The sequence below is a fragment of the Zeus faber genome, assembly GCF_960531495.2.
Source record: "Zeus faber genome assembly, chromosome: 1".
Taxonomy (NCBI): Eukaryota; Metazoa; Chordata; class Actinopteri; order Zeiformes; family Zeidae; genus Zeus; species Zeus faber.
Window position 1 is genome coordinate 41,263,414 of NC_137193.1, and position 19,792 is coordinate 41,283,205.

A 19,792-nucleotide genomic window follows, 5' to 3' on the forward strand; every position below is an offset into this window, starting at 1 on the left:
GCCTCCAGTCGGACCAATCAGCTGAACACAAGTGGACAGAAATGGAAAAAACTTCAATGTGTATGTGACAAATAATCTCTTGAACTTGAACTTCAACTTGAACCTGAAGACCAGCTGATTCTTAAAACTTGGAACGAGCTTCCCGTCACATACCACACAATGCAGCGTGTGAGTATTGCTGTACTGACCATGTTTGGCTCTACATACGCATGTGAGCAGTCTTTCTCGCATCTGAGAAACATTAAGAGCGACCTACGCTCATGTTTAACTGATGGAAGCCTCAACGCAGCATGAAGATTAACCTCACTACGTATGAACCAGACTACAAGGCCATCAGCAAAACCATGCAGCACCAGAAGTCGCATTAGTGGTAAAAAGTATTTCATTTATTATTGGTTAGCTACAGTATAACAACAATATTATTAAGAAGAATAAAGAGAAATGTATTATATATAGTGCTTTTTAAGTATGTATGTGTAAGTATATGTCAAACGTTAAAAATGTATGCCTTACTTAAAAAATTAAGTAAGGCATACAGTAAAGCAGTAAGTTGCATTCAATTTTATTAAATATTATATGGCTCACAAGGAAATGCATGTAGAAATATCCCAGCCAAAAAGGTTCCCAACCCCTGGTTTAGAGCTTAAAATTAAGAACATTCATTTGTCGGTGATAGTATTGTCCTTGAACTATCATATGGGCAAGTGTAGGCCCTAAAGGCAGATTTCAAAGGTTCTGAAATGTTTGGGGGAACCTGGTAGTATATTTTTTTATGGTACTTCAGGTCAGATTTTGAGCATACACAAGTTGTAATGGTGGACATGAAATAACGTTTAATTGTGACCTAGACAGGGAACTTTGTACTAACTGTCCTTTTGTAGCAGATAAAAATAAGACTAGAAAATACCACATCATGAACACTTAAGAATAATTTGGATTGCAAAAGGTACCGAAAATGTACGTAATTGCTGCAGCAACCATAATTTGTTGATTCCACTAACAGTACATGCAAGCCTTTAGACATGAATAGACTCATACAGGTGCACAAATGCACACACACGCACACAGACCCACGCACACACACACCCACACACACATACACACACACACACACACACACACACACACACACACACACACACACACACACACACACACACACACACACACACACACACACAGTTATATGGGGATGTAAAATCTCTGACTCTACTCTACTAAGTTATTCTATATTTCACACTGCTTCACACTAGACAGGCTAGGCTACACTTTCATTTCATTCAGTGGCTCATGTTCCAGTTCTGGAGCATTGAGGCATGCATTCAAGTCTCCAGGCAATACAATATTGGGTCAGTCACTGAGCAACACTGTAACTGAGTCCCATCTCCCTCCGGTCCCCCAGCATGGCTGAGCACAGTCTACTGGTCCGACCTTTGGGTCTGAGTGTGGGGTAAGGTAAAGTCTGAATAAGGGGCTGGACCTAACTATGTGGCTGAAGCGGTGAAGACGGGTCTAGCCCGAATGATGACGGATACTCATGGCTGTGCGGTGAGATGCCAGAGGCCGGTGATGGTAACTACTACTACCAGTGAAGTTACTGTTACAGATTTAAGTATTGACTGATGTTCAGATATTTGTTTATGAAAGAGTTTTAATGTATTGATTTTATACATGACTTGAACATCTCAAACAACCTCTATTCCTGTGGGGCTCCTGTGAGGATAAAAAAGACACTACTGTAAATGTACTGTCATTGTAATGATGTGGTCATTACAATGACCCTGGAAAGTACGGTGGCAGTAGAGTGTAAATGTCTGGTAACATAATGGGGCCTATAATAAGATTGGAATAACAGGAACTGAGTGAGAAGGTCCAGGCCATCTGAGCCGGTGTGACGCTGTATTATCTACGTACTGTCAGAAGCTGTAAATGTCAGCAACAGGTTTGAGCTAAAGGTCAGCGCCTCCGTTAATCCTGCCTGACTTGCTCGAGACATGTCCCTGTGTCCCCATCAACCGGTTGTTCACATGCTGTAATTTATTCTCTATTCTGCAGCATCCAGTATCCTCTGCTGTCCTCTACTAATGACTTACAGTAGTGCTTAGCATTTTATTTAAGATACATACACTGTATAGTTAGATATTAGGTCTTACTAGATAGGTCTTCAAGACTCAGTAATATTATATATATTGGATGAATGCAAGTCACTATTCTTCCACCTTATCTGCCTGTTGTATATCCTGTCTTTTTTGCACTTCACTGCCCTTGGCCTGTCTGTTCTTTTTTTATATACCCTTATCAGTCCCACAATGGGGAAATTTGCAATTTCTCTGCACTTACCCATCCTGGTAGCTGATGTATCTAGGAGCAGTGTGCTGCCTTACACATAGAGGCACCTGGGGAGCAGTTAGGGGGTTAAATGTCTTGCTCAAGGACTCATCAGCACGCTACCAGGAGGAGCCGGGGATCGAGCCGGCAACCTCCGCTTACTAGAAGACCCACTCTATCTCCTGAGCTACTGCCCCCCCAATCTGCTTGCCACTCTGTCCATTTGTCCGTCTGTCCCTATTGCTATTATTTCTCCTGTCCACCCCTCCATTCCCAAATCTTCCAGCCTGTCTACCATTCCTGTTTACAGCTCCATCTACCTGTTTGTCCGATACTGGCTATGACACACAGGGAAGATTGTTATTCCTCTGGCTCGCTTCCCGACTCCCCACCACCAATTCCCATGTAAGCAGCTCCATTTGCTTGTGTGTGCGTGCGTGCGTGCGTGTGTGCGTGCGTGCGTGCGTGCGTGCGTGCGTGCGTGCGTGTGTGCGCGTGTGTTTGCGCATGTGTATTTGCGTGTGATGGCTGAGGCATTTATTATAGGCAAATGTAATGATGGATATTGGGAGGGTGAGAGGAAGAGAGAGATTACAACCGAGAGAGACGTATGACAACAACAAACTGGGTGACGATTTGTTAAGAGGCAGTGGTTGGAGCATAATGGATCCTCTTCCGTTTAAAACCAGGTTAGCTGTGAGAGCTCTCAAATTTTACCGTATTTAAAGTGTGTGATGGGGGTTCTGGAGGGGTTGAGGTGGAAAAGGGTTTAAAAAGGTTTCCAGGGTGAATTCAATCACAGATGCACACCCCGTCTGATATCCATTTCATATGCAGCGGGCAGTGGCTGTGAAGTGGAGTCTACAGGCAGCCATGCGTGTAGGCACACAAACAGCACAGACACGCGTGCGGACATGTTTGCATGAGTGTATGTGTGTGTGTGTGTGTGTTTCTGTCTGTCTGACCAAAATACTGGAGTGATGCTTTGCTGACTCTTGTTTGAATATGTTTCCAGCATCCATTGGTCCAGGCTTTGCCAAATTATATTGTTCCAAAGTGTACAACTGAATCCCCACATAGCGACTTGTCAATTCCACATGCTCACCGTGAAGGTGATGCTGCGACCGATCCACGGGGTGATTTCTGCGCAAGCTTCCTCCGCTTCCTTCGAGGTTCCTCCACTGCGCCTTGCATGGAATAGCCTTCGAGAGCAGCAGGGTACCGTTTGGCTACAAGCTCCCTCCGCGCGTGTTTTCTTGCTGCGTAGCGGCGGTGCATTTACCACTGCATCGTCGAGGGGTTAGAATCCTGACGTATCTCGACAACCTCCATGTCCTGGGTCCCTCTGTAGGGCTAGTGCTCGGTTACTCCAATCCCTCGGCAAGGATCTGAACTTTTGGCGAGATCCTTGGACCCTCACACAGGGTGTGCATCTGGGCAGAGTCTACTTTCAGGTGTTCACAGACGCCTCCATGACGGGACAGTGCGGTACCTGTTGCGGTCAGGCGGTAGGGGGCATATGGCCTCCATCCACACAACACATCAACCTTGTGGAGCTGGAAGCTGTGTTACTTTTCCTGAGGCACTTTGAACCCCTGGTACGGGGCCAGGATGTACAGATCAGATCAGATAACCGGGCTACAGTGCCCTACATAAACCGCCAGGGGGGCGTGAGGTCACCGGAGCTCAATAACATGGCCGGGAGGCTGTGGGAATGGGTGCAGCCGCAGCTTCGCTCTGTCTGCGAGGCACATCCCAGGCCACCTGAACGTGGGGGCGGAACTCATGTCGTGGGGAGGATCCCACAATGCAGACTGGCACTTCCATTGGGAACTAGTGCTCCAGTTGTGAAGACTATTTGCAGGCACGTTCAGAGGAGGGGCGAGGGTGCCCCTTTGCACCATGGTATCCTTTTTTCCTTTTTTCTTAAGCGTGTTTTTTAAGGTTCCAAATGTCCATCGCTGGTCAGACGATGATGTGTGCATGTTTTTGGTGGGGGTCCTTACTGATGTTAGATGGAGGAAACCCCATTTGAGCACAGGGATAACATGAAAACTCCACACAGAAAGGCCCCTAATTGGGAGATAACCCCCCAGAGCACGGTGCCAAAAGCCCCCCAGGCGGGAAGCGAACCCAGGACCTTCTTGCTGTGAGGCAGCAGTGCAATTCATATGGACAATAAAATCCCCAATGTCCCATTCAGCATGAATTAGCATGACTTAAAAAAATGCAAATGTCCAATTTAACATAACAAGAGTAAACAGGTCATATGTACTGTCAGGCAAGTTATTTTTTTAGAAAGAAAAAACTGTTGGAACAGCTACATTGCAGTGGACTGTATTTTCTTAGCGCAAGCTTATAAACTAGACAAATTATTTCCTCTTAATATCCTGTGTCAATATATTTATTATGTATTTATTTAGTAAGTAGCTGTGCAATAAGCATGATTCAGATTGAGCAGCCTGTCTAGGTTTATTTTGCCATAATGTCCAGCTGGCTGCACATTATCCCTTACTTATAAGCTTATTATATGATGGTGGTGTAAAATTTGACTTGTCGGTGACTCTGCAGCGTGACATTTCCTGTCCCTGCAAGTTAAACGTGATTGCGATGACCTTCAGAAATTATCCTCTCCTCAGCCTCCCCCTTCCCTCCATTCTTTTCTGTTATTGTCGGCTCCACCTGCTTCTCAGCTCCCCCCCCTCCTCTCCTCTCGTCTCCTCTCCTCCCCTCTTTTCCTCTCCTCTGCCAGTACCCTCCACCAGGCCTCATGTTCTTTGTTTGGAACAGTATAAAGGGAGGTTATTAGGGGGAGAATCTCTGTGGACAGCCACGGTCCCTCGAGGTGAAAAGAGAGAACTCGTCCTCATGCATTATTCTGCTCAGCCCCCTTACGCTGAATGTATACGACAGTAATTAGGCGAGAATCGGACAGTGTCTCAAAGAGGATTCCGGTATTATCAAGTGGTACGCACAGCGCTGTCAGTGAGCAAAAAAAAACCGTAGAACTTGAGTTTGACTCTTGACTGGAGTCTGACTTCACGGTTTAAACTTTGGTTTAAATGTATAAATGCAATGTATCTATCACCATACAGATGGATACAAATCATCTATCACCGTATATAGATGGATACAATATACCTATAACCGGTATCTGGCGATAAAGTTCTTTGTGTTCAAGCTTCCATCAGTGTAAAGGAAAATTGATTAAAAATGTATACAAAATTAGTTTAATATACATGAGATGATAGACATATAGTGCAAGTATAATAACAAATCAAGTGATCACAGTTTGAGCTTTTCTCAACACAATCTCTTCACCATGATGACAGAACAGAACAGAATGTAACACAACAGAACATGAAAGGAACAGAGATAAAGATTTTGAAAATAGATTATAACACTTTTAAGGTAGTTTCCGTAAAAAAACCAAGAGAGTCTATGAGAGAGAGTTTGTTTGAGTGTTTGTCGGCATCATTGAGTTGTTTGTATGAGTGTGGATTGGAGCGGAGTAGCATATTGATGTTGTCTGCTTTTACTTGATTGAATGCACTGGGAGCTCAGGATCTCTCCAAAACCTTTGTTATATTGCCACTGCCTTCAGGACACGCTCACTGCTAAATCAAAGAGATTGGCCTGGCGACAGATTGAGCACAAACACCGAACACACACACACACACACACACGCACGCACGCACGCACGCACGCACGCACGCACGCACGCACGCACGCACGCACGCACGCACGCACGCACGCACACACACACACACACACAAAACCTCAAAGATGCTGTGTGTGATGTTGTGTAGGTTTGTATTCATGCCCATGTGTGCGTATGTGTGTGTTTGTTCATGAGCCCTGATGGTTTTTCTACAGTATGCTCAAATTGCATAGACGATCTAAATGTCACAAGGTTCACTCTTGGTAAACATCCACATTACATTTGGAAAGCAAAATAATATTCGCCGCTGTGAAATGTACAGAGGGTTATTTTAAACAGTAGGGGGTTTAATAAGAAGCCACCGCAAATGCTCCCCTGCCATTTTCTCTCATGTATTTCCATGACAACAGCGAGGTTGGAATTTCAACATGGACAGGAACACTTTGAATGGCCCCTGAGTTATTTTTGGGAGTACCCTTGAAACATCATATGGTGAATCTTGGATGGGTAGCGGCCCTGAAATCGCTAGGAAACCCTACAAACTATCTTGTTCCAGGAAATTATTAACCAGGATTGAAATTCTAAAGCAGAGAATTAGAAAGCCTTCTGGATAGAGAATATAGCTGGTCATCCTAGATGTATTTCTGTTGCGTCTTTTAGAAGGCCAAATCAGTAAGAAGAATCTTTAATTATCACGCAACACATGGTGGCCGGTGAAATGCGGCCTCTGCATTTGACCCATCCTGGTGGGCAGCCAGGAGCAGTGGGCAGCATTCATCGACACGCCCGAGGACCTGGTAACGAGTGTCCATCGCTGGTCAGATGATGATGTGTGCATGTTTTTTGGGGGGGGGGGGTCCTTACTGCCGTTAGGTGGAGGAAACCCCATGTGAGCACGGGGAGAACATGCAAACTCCACACAGAAAGGCTCCTATTTGGGAGATAACCCACCGGAGCACGGTGCCAACAGCGCCCCAGGTGGGAATCGAATCCAGGACCTTCTTGCTGTGAGGCAGCAGTGCAATGCACTGCCACACCGTGCCAAGAGAGAATAAGTAATCCTCTTATCGCATCTGTCATTTGTCGATCATCCACGCCTACTCTGTCTTGGTTATTGTGTCCTCGAACCATCACCTCTGCCTGAGCTCCATCACGAGTGTTTCTTTTGTGTTGTATTACCACTTTGGAAGGAGGAGGGAAATTGAAATTGTTAATTGCGTATTGGCTATCTTCTCTAGACTTTGCCAGGATTTGTGCAAATAGCTTTGAGGAAAGTCAGTGAGTATTCCCAATCGTTATTCATTTGTGTATTTTATGCACAAGAATAACCCGCCAAATCTTCTCCACCGAGAGGATACTGAAAGAATGCTCAATCAGGGGAGCTGGAGCCACTTTAAGAATGAATGAGGGGAATAATGACAGACAAAGTCTGATCAATTAATTTCTTCAACCTTAATGTGATGCTTTCTTTCAGTAGCTCATCAATGACAATATAATTACATTTTAGACCTTTTTTCCCTACCCCCCCCAAAAACATCCTACATTACAGTCACACTGAAAAAAATAAAAATAAAAAACAGTGCTGCTCATTCAAATTTTCAGTTCTCTTCACTCAATTAACCAAGCAACTAAAATAAAGTACTGTAGTATTTTTAATACTTCCTCTGCTGTGTAGAGGCCCCTTGCCTCTGCACGGCATCTCCGGGTGAAAAAAAGAAATTCAGGTCCAAAGAAAGAGGAGGTGGGGAAGGAAGGGAGAAAAGAGAGAGGGGCTGAGGTTGGAGGTTGGATTGGCGATCTCCTGTGCTTTCTGGCTGGCGTGTGGGTGCTCGTGTGGAAGTGACGATCATCACCAAGATAAAAAAGATCCAGACGGGGGAGGATTTCAGTCTTAACAGCTATCACAATCCTGTTATCTGTTATCACCTATCACTCAAAGCTGTTCTGTACCAGTGGGTCACCATAGAAACCAGCCATAGGCCCTGTGCACCCTCCAGCTAGGGATGCCCATGCATTGCTAAAGTATAATGTACATTGAATCCCTTTGGTTTTGTTTTATTCTAACGGGGATGTGGTGGTGATTGGGGTTACGGTTAGTGGCTATATTAACATTCAGGATGTATTTGCATAACCATCACAATTAATTTGTGTGATGTAGAAAGTCAATGTGTGTGTGCGTGCGTGCGTGTGTGTGGCTGCCTTTTGGATAATTGGGTTAAGTGTTGCGCTCTGTTGGGCTCTGTATGAGGATAGCTGAAAACTGTTGCTGAATTCAGATTATGTAAATAGCCAGATCCCTCCTCTCACAGAGCTTTTTGGTTATTGTTTGACCAAGAATGCACTGGCTTCCCTGCCATCTAACTTTCCAGACTTGGATCACACAAATTACAGTAGAAAGTTGCTCTTAACGGTAAAGAAAGGCTTTGAGATTGTCTGGTAAACAGAAGCACATAATCATCTTCCCTTCGTTGCAGTATTGTTTACTTATGCTTTCGTGTTAAAATCTATTAAATAAATGATACAAAATATACAAATTCTTCATATAGAATTAAACTCTTTAATGCTGATCACGGGTTACTGGATTTCCAACACCATGGGGAAATGAAATCTACTCTGCCATGAGGAGTTTGTGGTCTCTAAGGCCACGTCCACACTGCAGGCCAAAGTGGCCCAAATCAGATTTTTTTGCTCATATGTGACTCAGATCTGTTTTTTTTTATGACAGTGTGAACAGAACAAAGTACATGGAATCTGATTCTTTCAAGGCTGATTTAGGCTATTTTTATGTGGTTCTAAATCCAAATACAGGTCAGATTTGAACAGTGAAATTGGAATTCCTGCAACTTTTACGTCACTCTCGTGCAGGGGTGGGCAAACTTTTTGCCTCGAGTGCCACATTTAGTTTTTAAGACCGACTGGCGGGCCAGACCATTAGTAGATGAGGTGAAAAATTATCAAACATAAAGTGTAAAATATATGATACATTTTTAAATAACAAAATACAACAATTTACCATTGATGGATTTAATGAGAACATTGTTGCTGGTCACCCTTTTTTGCCAGCGCATCAAAATCTGGTGCCATTTTTGTTGTGAAATTGTGAAATTCGTAGGACAGCGCTCAGGTGTTCTTCAGTAGGTTGGGCTCTGTGGCTTGTTTTGTTTATGTTCATCACACTGAACGTCTCCAGCATCTTCTGTGCAAACTGTCGGATGTCTGAAAACTTTGTCTCATTCAGTGAAGCATTAAAACGTATCCAGTTGGACGGAGCTGAACTTCTCCTTTAGGACAGAGTCAGACTGCAGATCAATCACCTCCAACTGTAATTCCTGCGGTGCTGCGTCATAATCGAATGACAGGGGACATGACACCAGCTGAAGTGACTTCTCAAACCTTTCAAAATGACAGAATCGACGGCGGAATTCTCCGTGCAGGTCGTCCAGCGACTTACTGTATTTGCTGGCATGTTGGGGGGCTTCTTTCAGCAGCGCTAGCGTGGGGAAATGCGCAAATGATTTCTCTGTCATGTTTGTTTAGACAATAAAGGCAATTTTACCTTGAAGGCTTTCACGTTTGAATACATTTCCTATACAAACTGATCTTTGCCTTGTAGCTTCACGTTCATCTCATTCATGTGTGCCAGTATGTCCACAGCGAAGTCCAGATCACAAAGCCAGTGTGCGTCTTTCAGCTCGAGAAAATCATCGGCTTTCCCCATTAACTCCACAAATGAGCGTCTGCTAATGTTGTATTCCTTATATACAGCAATGGTTTCTTGGCAAATCAGACACACAGCCTAATTCAGTAAAAAAAAAATTTGCAATCCAATATTTGTTGAAAACCCGACACTCGCTGTCAACTTTGCCCCTTTTTTGTCTGCTCATTTTGTTATGGGTGATGCACGATGATCAGGTAAAGTGAAGAAGAGTGACTTGACATCGGAGAAGGCCCGACAATGCGCCATCTAGTGGTACCATTTAGTATTACAGGAAAATAACAGTGAAATGAATACTAGAAATTGAAAAATATGATAAGATTGTTGTTAATGTAAATGCCTCGCGGGCCGGATAAAACAACGCCGTAGTTTTCCCACCCCTGCTCTAGAGCGACATTCAGCACAATTCTCAATGGCAGGAGTCACTTGTTGAAAAGAAACATGGAAGACAGCTGCGATGGAAGTAGTCAGTTGAAGGACAGTGAGGTGTTAGACCTCATAGTATATGGGTGACACTTCTGTCCAAGCAAAACTTGATGAGTATCGTAACCGCTCTGTGTTTGAAAAAATATAGAGACAAATGGCCGAACGGGACAAGTCCTTGTCATTGTTCTCTGCGCATGAGGGTCAGTTCAGGACCGTGACTAGCTCTCACTGGAATCCGATATTGGCTACATCTTGAATCTTGAATTTAAAAAATATTGCGAACAGCCAAACAAAAAAATTCGGATCTGAGAAATAAATCCGAATTTAGCACTAAAATTGGATGGATTCTGCTGATCCAGCGAGCCCCCTGTACAGTGATGGAAGGTCTACAGCTGCTCGCGCAGCCTACGACTCTGCTAGCAGCATAATCACTACAGCTACCGATTAGTAGCAAGCAACTATGGAGGAAGACCATAGTTTCTAGCTATGCTTGAAACCAGGATAATCACGCTAGAAAAAGACAGAGATGCACTTTAGGATACAGTCCCGAAATCACCCTTAATTGGTGACCTAGCTCAGAAAGAGTTGCTAATGGATGATACTCTCACTGTTGTTTTTCCAAAACTTGACAAGACAAAGACAGTACTAAAGAAACCACCCGAACAAACAGCAGATACTACCTACTGTCATAAGATCGGGCCAAGCCTAAAAAGAAAGGCAAAACGAAGAAGCATAGAACTTTGCAGTTATGCGGGTTGCTGGCCCACTCCACTCTGTAGCACTCTGCACTCTGGTCTAGGCAGAGTGCGGCAGAGACTGGCATGGACTGGTCGGATAAGTCAGCCCTACAGAATAGATTTGAACCACTGCTTCTAGAGTCTACGGCGGACAAATTGCAGAAATGTGATGAGAGACAAACCATATGAGGATCTCGCCAGGCAGGCAAGCTGGACATGGGTCCACGGACGTACAACCCAGGATCTCGAGCTGGAGTCGAGCTGGACATGGGTCCACTATCCTGCCGCATCAAGTGAACAACCCGGACTCTCTCATTGTGGGAGATTCTGCTATTAGGGACATACGTGGTAAGAAAATTAAAACATACTGCGACACAGGTGCGACAGGCAATGATATCAATCAGAAAATCAGACAGCTACTCAAGTCACTGTGCATGTAGGTTTCAATGATATTCAAATTAGAAATTAAATCATTCATAAGTGGACCCCTTCCAGAAGTTGATAGTGGAATTAATAAGTTCAGTTGTCTACTTGGACTGAACACATGGCTTTCTAGAACCTGCAGGGAAGAGGAAGAAACTTTATTGACAATATGTTTTCAAAGCAGATGGCCTACACCCAAACAGGTGCGGCATGGAACTGTTAAGGGACAAGTTTCGATTTGCTGGACTTCACCACCCATCTACCCAACGCCAGTCTAACACACAGCATGCCAAATCCTCACAGGTCAGACCACAGCCCTTGGAGAGAGACAACAGCCCCCCCTTTCACCCTCCCCCATCAACGCCGACCTTCACCACCCTCAAGACCTCCACAACGGCCAAAACAACACCCCCCCTCCACCTTCCCCTAGATCAAGGTCTTCTCCAAATCCCTTTCCACCACTGCCTCGCATCTTGGGTTCACCTGCGAAATGAAGGAACAGGAAATTGTTGGCCCCAGACTCGTATTCGTGTCTATGACCCCCAGCCCACGACCTTCATCACCCCAAAGACCTGTGCCCCACCCCCTGCCAGCCTAGTGCTCAAGACTTTGTGTTCTAGCAGCAACACTGATTACTACTGAGATCATCATGGGTCCAGCCATAGCCATAGATATGTTACTCAGGAAGTCTTGTATAATCAGCTGAGCCCAAGGTTGCCTACGCCAGTGTCTGGCACCTTCTCCATTCCTGTTGTGACTTCAGTAGTGATAGAGTCAACAAAGTGAAATCTTATCACACTGTTAACCTGCCAAATTTAATAACTATCCCCTGTCAACCAAAATCGGCCTTGGAGCCTATCATTTTCAATAACACCATCAATATGGGCCTTCTTAATGTTTGATCTCTGGCTAACAAATCATTTTTAGTAATGATCTTATTACTACTCCTAAACTTGATTTTATGTTTTAAACTGAAAACATAGAGCAAAGTAATGGTGCAACCATTCTGATTGAAACTGATTGAAAAGCTCCTCCTAATTTTGACTTTATGGATGTTTTTAGATCCGGAAAAAGAGGTGGAGGGGTTGCTGTTTTATTTAAAAATGTAGCTGTCAGGGCAAACAGATGTAATTTGGTAATTTCCCATCCTTTCTATACCTTTGTGTTGTATTGAAATGTTCCCCCAGAGTTCTGCTATTAATCAATTGCAGGCCACCTAAGTACTCAGCAAACTTTTTTGATGACTTTACAGAGGTATTGTCTAGCATTTCCACTGACTTTGACTGTCTAGTTATAACTGGTGACATTAATTCATAATGATGATGACAAGTGTGAAAAAGAACTCTTTGCTATTCTGGACACATTTGAACTGTCTCAAAACGTGAATGAGCCTACTCATGGCCGGGGGTATACCTTGGACTTGATTATCACAAAGGGTCTAAATATTTCTAATGTTCTGTGATTGATCCTTCCCTAGCTGACCATTTATCTGTTTTCTTTGATATATCCTTTATTTCTAACATACAGATCAAATCAAATAATGTCAAAAAAAGGGTATATCAAGGAGAATTCTAGTGCACTCTTGAAAAACTCCATGTCCTTGTTACCACCTCCCACCTCAAGATGCTGATGATCTTGTCGAAAACTTTAATTCCAAAATTGGGAATGTTATAGATGTCATTGCACCTGCTAAGGTTAAAACATTTTCTGGTAAGCAAAAAGCATCTTGGAGAAATGTTGCCTATGTAACAGCCCAGAAAATACAATGCCAGAAGGCTGAACACAATTGGCGAAAAACAAAACTCAAACAAAACTCAACATGTTCAACATGACTTTTATAACGAAAGCCTCCGTGGTTACAGTTTAGACTTTAAACGTAAAAGACTTTAAAAGAAAATAATTTTTCTCCAATATCATTAACAGTTACTAATAATGCACAATTCGCAACTGTTGATAGGCTGAACAATCCCCCAACGCAAATACCCCCTGAACTCCTTACTACCCATAAATGCAATTAGTTTGCATCTTTTTTTATTGATAAAATTAAAGGCATTAGACAAGCCATCAATATTTGACAGAATACATTTATCTCCAGGGTTATGACTGCAACTTGACATTGTGGGAAGGTGACAGAAAGCTGAGATTCCTTGTTGTGCGCAGGTACAGTCTGTCTCTGGGGTATCTGAGGGACATCATAGGACATTCTTTTCATACACAAAAAGATCTGAGTCAGAGTGATGTGTGATTTAAGTAAGGGCGCAGGGGTGTGTGACTCCTCAGCACAAATGACATGCCTTGTTATCAAGGAAGATGGCCTTCCAATTTGACTTATTTAGGGTTACTCTGGTATCTTCCATGGTTAAGGACAGTCGAGGGGGAATCACTTAAAACCAATCGTGTAAATGGTCATAATGTGATAAGAACAACATTAAAAAAGTTCTGTTTAACTTTAGAGAGGACAAAAAAGTTGTGAGGACGTGATTCCTGCCATTAAGCAGGAAGCCATTAAGATCTTGGCTGCTGTCAGGCGGCGTTGCAAAGCCCTCTAGTGATCATTATGCTCAGTCTCTTTACCTGTTCTCTTTTTTAGATTTTCATTTCTATGCTTTTATTCTTCTTCTTTTTATAAAATGGTCTTTGTCTAATGTGAAGCACTTTAATTCGCCCTCGTGCCGTTGCTGTCACTGTGACATATTTTCACTTAACCTATAAATGAAATAATATGTGTATTGTCTTATAACTGATGCTGTTATTCTGACACTGTCCATCTTCAAATGTCTTCAGGTGATAAAAAACATCTAAATTCTATAATGGTATCTTTGCAGCATTTTATGATGGCTCATGTTAGATACAGTTGGGGTTGACGGTGTTTGTCATTTGTCGTATTTTTCTCATATCAAGTCTCTGGTAACTATTGGAAACCCCACGTTGCCTTCATATGTACTGATTACACATGAGGGAGCAGGCAGAGTGATGGAAGAAAAGGAAGGAGAGAGAGGCACATCTATAGTGCCTCCGCCCACTCACTCCCCCCCCCCCCTCTTTATTTTTTCTGTCAGTAACTGTCAATCTTGTTCACGTCTTCTTTTCCTGCCACTCTCTTCGCTATCCTGTTCTATCTCCGGGGGTCTGATTGGCTGTCTAGTCCTGAATGTTTGGTTGATTGTCCATCTGACTGCCTGTGCCAGCACCCCCCCCCCCCCCCTTTTGCAATCAATCAAACTAGCCTTAGCATTTTTCAATCAAGCTTTTTTAGGCTAAGTTCATACTGCAAGTTTTATGCAAGGCAACTTTATTTATACAGCACATTTAAAACCTGAGGCAGAGCCTATGTGCTTCACATAAAAAAAACATGTGATACAAAAAAATAAAAGAGGATTTAAAATAATGCATAAAAAGACATTTAAATAAAAGAATATAGTGAAGAAAAGTGCAATGTAGTTACACTTGAATAAAGAATAAAGATAGAAGTGCAATGTAATTGGCATTTTAGCAGAAAGCAAAGGTGAACATAAACATTTTTAGTCTTGATTTAAAAGTAGTCAGAGTTGGAGCAAGTCTCAAATCTTTAGGAAGTTCAATTCCAGCTATTTGTTGCATAGCTAAATCCTGCTTTTCCATGTTTAGTTTTGACTCTGGGAAAAATTAACAGACTGGTCCCAGATGATCTTAGCAGTCTAGAGGGGTCATAAAGCGAAAGCATTTCAGTGATATAGTTTGGCCCTTAACCATTTTGTGATATATAGGCGAGCAGCCGTATTTTGAAATCAATTCTCTGACAGCCAATGTGTGGATTTAAGAATTGGTGTAACGTGTTCACATTTTTTGGCCTTTGTTAGAACTCTAGCAGCAGCATTCTGAACAAGCTGTAGCTGCCAAAGAGCCTTTTTCGGAAGACCTGCAAAGAGACCATTATAATAATCTAACCTACTAGTAACAAAGGCATGAACAAGTTTTTCGAAGTCTTGTTTGAACATGAGTCCTCTTCGTCTTGCTTTATTTTTAAGGTGATAGTAAGCCGATTTTGTTACTGACTTGGTGTGGCTGTTGAAATTTAGATCTGAATCCATAATAACACCAAGATTTCTGGCTTGGTTTTTGGTTTTCATAAAAAGGTACTCAAGATGTAAGCTTCCAGCCTTTCTTCTTTGGCACCGAAAACAATTATCTCAGTTTTGTCATTATTCAATTGAAGGAAATTCTGGCACATCCAGCCCTTGATCCAGATCAATAGGACAATAGTCATTTGGTGATATAGCTATATAGATTTGGGTGTCGTCCATATAACAATGGTAATCAATATTATTATTTCGCATAATTAGGCCTTAGTGGGAGCATGTAGAGGTTGAATAAAAATGGTCCGAGGATTGAACGTTGGGGGACTCCACAAGTCACGTTAGTTAGTTCAGATACAGAGCCGCCAATGGAGACAAAATAGTTCCTGTCTTGTAGATATGACCTGAACCAGCTTAAGCCTGTCTTTGAAAGCCCAACCCAATTTTTCAACCTGTCCAAAAGTATTGAGGAGTCAACAGTTTTGAATGCAGAACTGAGGCCTAAAAGCATCAATATTTCAATTTTGCTGGAGTCAGTGTTCAGACGAATATAATTTACAACTTTGATAAGTGCAGTTTCAGTGGTGTGAAGGGGTTGAAAACCTGACTGGAGGTTGTCATAGCAGCCAGTTGAGGCCAAGAAATAATGAAGTTGCTGGAGGACAACTTTCTCCATGATTTTACTAATGAAGGGAGATTTGATATCGGTCTGTAGTTGATAATGATAAAAGCATCTAGGCTTTCATCATTATCGTTCTTTTTTAGAAGGGGATTAATAACTGCAGTTTTTAAGGCTTTTGGAAAGTTGCCTGATTGGAGAGAGCTGTTAACTATTTGCACAATGTCTATTGCCAGGCAGTCAAAAATGTTCTTAAAGAAACTGGTATGTTAAGCATCGAGGTAGTAGGTGGATGTCTTAAGTTGTCTCACCGTTTCCTCAAAGGTTTTGGAGTCTATGACATTAAATCGTGTCATTTTTGCCACACATTTGTATATAAACATGCTGATGATCCAACATTTTTGTTTGAGGCCGATTTACAATTAAATCGTCTATTGCGATCGACTTCATCAGTCACCATTAACATTGATGACTGACGTTTTTTTTGTTATTTTTTATCCGCCAGGAAAAATCCAAATATTCAAACGGTGTCAGTGCAGTTTACCGTGTTCTGGCACTGGACAGGCTCTCCCTCTCCGCTCAGAGCTGGCGAGTAACCACTGGTGATTGGATCTCACTTCCCCGCTCTACAGTCCCGTACAGAGACTTTGTGAGGGGCAGGTGCTCCAAAAAAAAGGAGAAGTCACATGGACCCCCAGCTCCAGTTCTAGGCGTTTTGCCACTCTGGCCAAACAGAGCAGCACAGCGGAGCCGCTGTGCGCACATCGCAGGTGTGCTGAGGTTCGAGGGTCATGAGGAGTTCCTCATGAATATAATCTTGCCCGGACAATGTGCTACCTTGATGCCCATTAATTGAATGGGCACGCCTGATAAGAAGAGCACCGTGGGCTCCATGGGGTAGGTGCTCGGACACCCTCTGCCTCCCCCGCAGGTATATGCTGCTCAATATGCAAATCTTGTGATTATATTACAACAATATATATAATAATCTCATAGATAATGATTTTGATTTATTTTATTTCCCTCGTTTCTTACTTGTATGGAAAATGAAAAACGTAAACCTAACTCAGAGAATTGGAGTGGAGGTTTTTTTTTTGTTTCTCCTCCAGACAGCGGTGCATGCAGGCTCCCGTCCCTGTCTTTTTATTTTAGATCAATTTATTGTAGTTTGTTTCCTACATGTATGAAACAATTTTTTTAGAAATAACTGAATGGACTGTCCCGCTCTGTACTGTTCCAAAAAAACCTGTGCGTCCCCACTGTCGAAAAAACTGGACGCATGCACGCGCAAACCCCTCGGTGCGCATGTGCACGCCCCCGTATATCGTGGATCGCTGCCCTCCAGCGATCTGCGTTTGGATTTTTATATGATCGCCCAAGCCTACTGTCAACTGTGAGTTTGGCTGCTTACTCTGTGTGAAATTTGCTGTGATATGTCCTCTTAGCCACATAATTGCAAACCATAAGTGTGTGTGTGTGTGTGTGTGTGTGTGTGTGTGTGTGTGTGTGTGTGTGTGTGTGTGTGTGTGTGTGTGTGTGTGTGTGTGTGTGTGTGTGTGCGCGTGTGCGTGTCCGTGTGTGTCTGTGTTTGTATTGACAGTGTGGCCAAGCTTCAATGAATTGATCGATAAAGTGCCGGAGCTGGTCTGTGAGAGGAGGATCTATCGTTAGCCTCCTGGCCTACCATGACTCCGACTACAGCTGTATCTATTAGCTTCTCTCTGACTCCTATTATTATCACAGAGAAATTCACATAAACTCTTTTCTTGGACAAACGTACACATTTCATTACGTCATCTAGCAGACACTGTGATTCACAACGACTTACATGCATTTTTAGGGTGGACAAACAGACTACCATCACAGGCAGGCCCGGCCTCTGAGAAGGTCCAGTGAATCCTGGTCCGGTTCTAGACTGCTTTGATTGGGAGGAATAAGAGAGATTAGGGGTGTAAGAGATATGGATGGGCTTATTCACATGTTGGTGGGGATGGGGGGCACAAGTTTCCCGTTACACACCGTCACAAGATTATTTTGTTTCATTCAATTATAAAACGGAGGGAACTAAATACCTCTACAACAAAAACCCACTGTTTTTATTGTGCTCTGAGCGGAGCGGAGAGTCATCATCATCATAAAAGCCTTCCTTAAGAATAAGTAACATCAGCTGAGTTATCATGTAAGAGACTTTTGTGTCATTTTACATACATATAATGTGTATAAATATTACGATATATATATATATATATATATATACATGTAAAAAACACAGACAGGTATAGGATTAGGAAGTGGGTGATCAGGACCCTGACATTATCTCTGAAGAACATTATCCTACTTATTACATAACTACTTTCTAAATAAAAAAAGGATTGAGATTGAAAATTGATTTTAAAACTAAGAATTGCTAGTTGAAGAAAATTCCCAGCAGCATAGCTGACCCAACATAGGGAACCACATATACATTCTACCTTTTTACCTTGCCTACATATGACTAACCTAGTTTCCATTATAATATGTATATTAAATATAATTTCCAATTGTATATATACGTTTATAATCATTTAACATTAATCGTGAAATGAGTAATGCTAAATGGGATGTTAGGGATTTTGATATTGATACCGCATTCATCTATTGAAGTCTTCCTTTGTAGTTCATATGTAGATCATAATCTGGCCCCAATAGCCAGTGTTAAGCAACTGTAGGCAGAGTTATGCAAGGGATATGAAACCAAACGGAAAAGTGGTTATCCAACTGACCACTGATTGCTGCTATTGAGCAATCAGAGACACATTTTCCACAGACCCATGTAATAAACTCAGAATAGTGATGGGGGAACGACACACTCACCCCACAAATACACCGGCAGCAGCATCTGGTTTGTGGCTGATTGTTCTCTGGGAATATGTGGGTTGTAATACTGGTAGTAAAAATGACAACATAACATTACCTGAAACAATCACCAGACTTAACCACAATAAAAAAAAAATCTGTGGTTCTAACTTAGCCTTTCCATCAAGGTATCTGTTTGAGTGAAGATTGGATAAAAGTTAAGGTTCACGCAGGGAAGTTCTGCATCTTCCTAAATATTTGTGAGCTGAAAGTGAATACAAAGTGACGCCTCAATTTAAGGCTGAAAGGGTTGCAGGGCTCTAAGCTCCTCTTAGCATCCGTAGGACGCCCTTGGCAGGCGTCAACCCTGCAGCACCAAGTTCCTAGAGCACAGTGCCAGAGTCGACTGCCAGAGGAATGGAGCCTGTAGCTGCTCCTGTTCCTGTTCCTTTGACAGATCAGGGATCTCTCTCTCTCTCTCTCTCTCTCTCTCACTTTGTTGCTTTCTACCACTGCCTACAACTATGTTTTTGCCAATGCGTCTCATTTTCTGTCTTTTTTTTTTCTTTGTGGTGTTTTCCAGTTTTTTGTATCCATCCTTCTCTCTCTCACTCTCTCTCTCTCTCTCTCTCTCTCTCTCTCTCTCTGTCTCTCTCTCTTTCTCTCTCTCTGACATCTTCTATATCTCTCTCTGAAGTCTTCTAATTGGGCTCACACCTGTGCCGTGAGCAATCGAGGCTTACAATGCTGGAGCCTCTTCTCGTCCTTCTCCTGCTGTTTCATCTCCTGATCAATAGACCAGAAGGAGAGAGAAAACATGTTCACAAACAACATACACAATACACACACACACACAAACACACACACACACACACACACACACACACACACACACACACACACTGAAATGCACGCGCACACTCACACACACACACACACACACACACACACACACACACACACACACACACACACACACACACACACACACAC

General features: G+C 42.8%; 1 protein-coding gene across 1 annotated transcript in view; it reads left to right on the forward strand.

Moving 5' to 3' along the window:
• yjefn3 (YjeF N-terminal domain containing 3) overlaps positions 1–19,792 on the forward strand; it is a 62,680-nt gene that overhangs the window by 3,303 nt on the left and 39,585 nt on the right. The gene's annotated exons all lie outside the window — the stretch shown is intronic.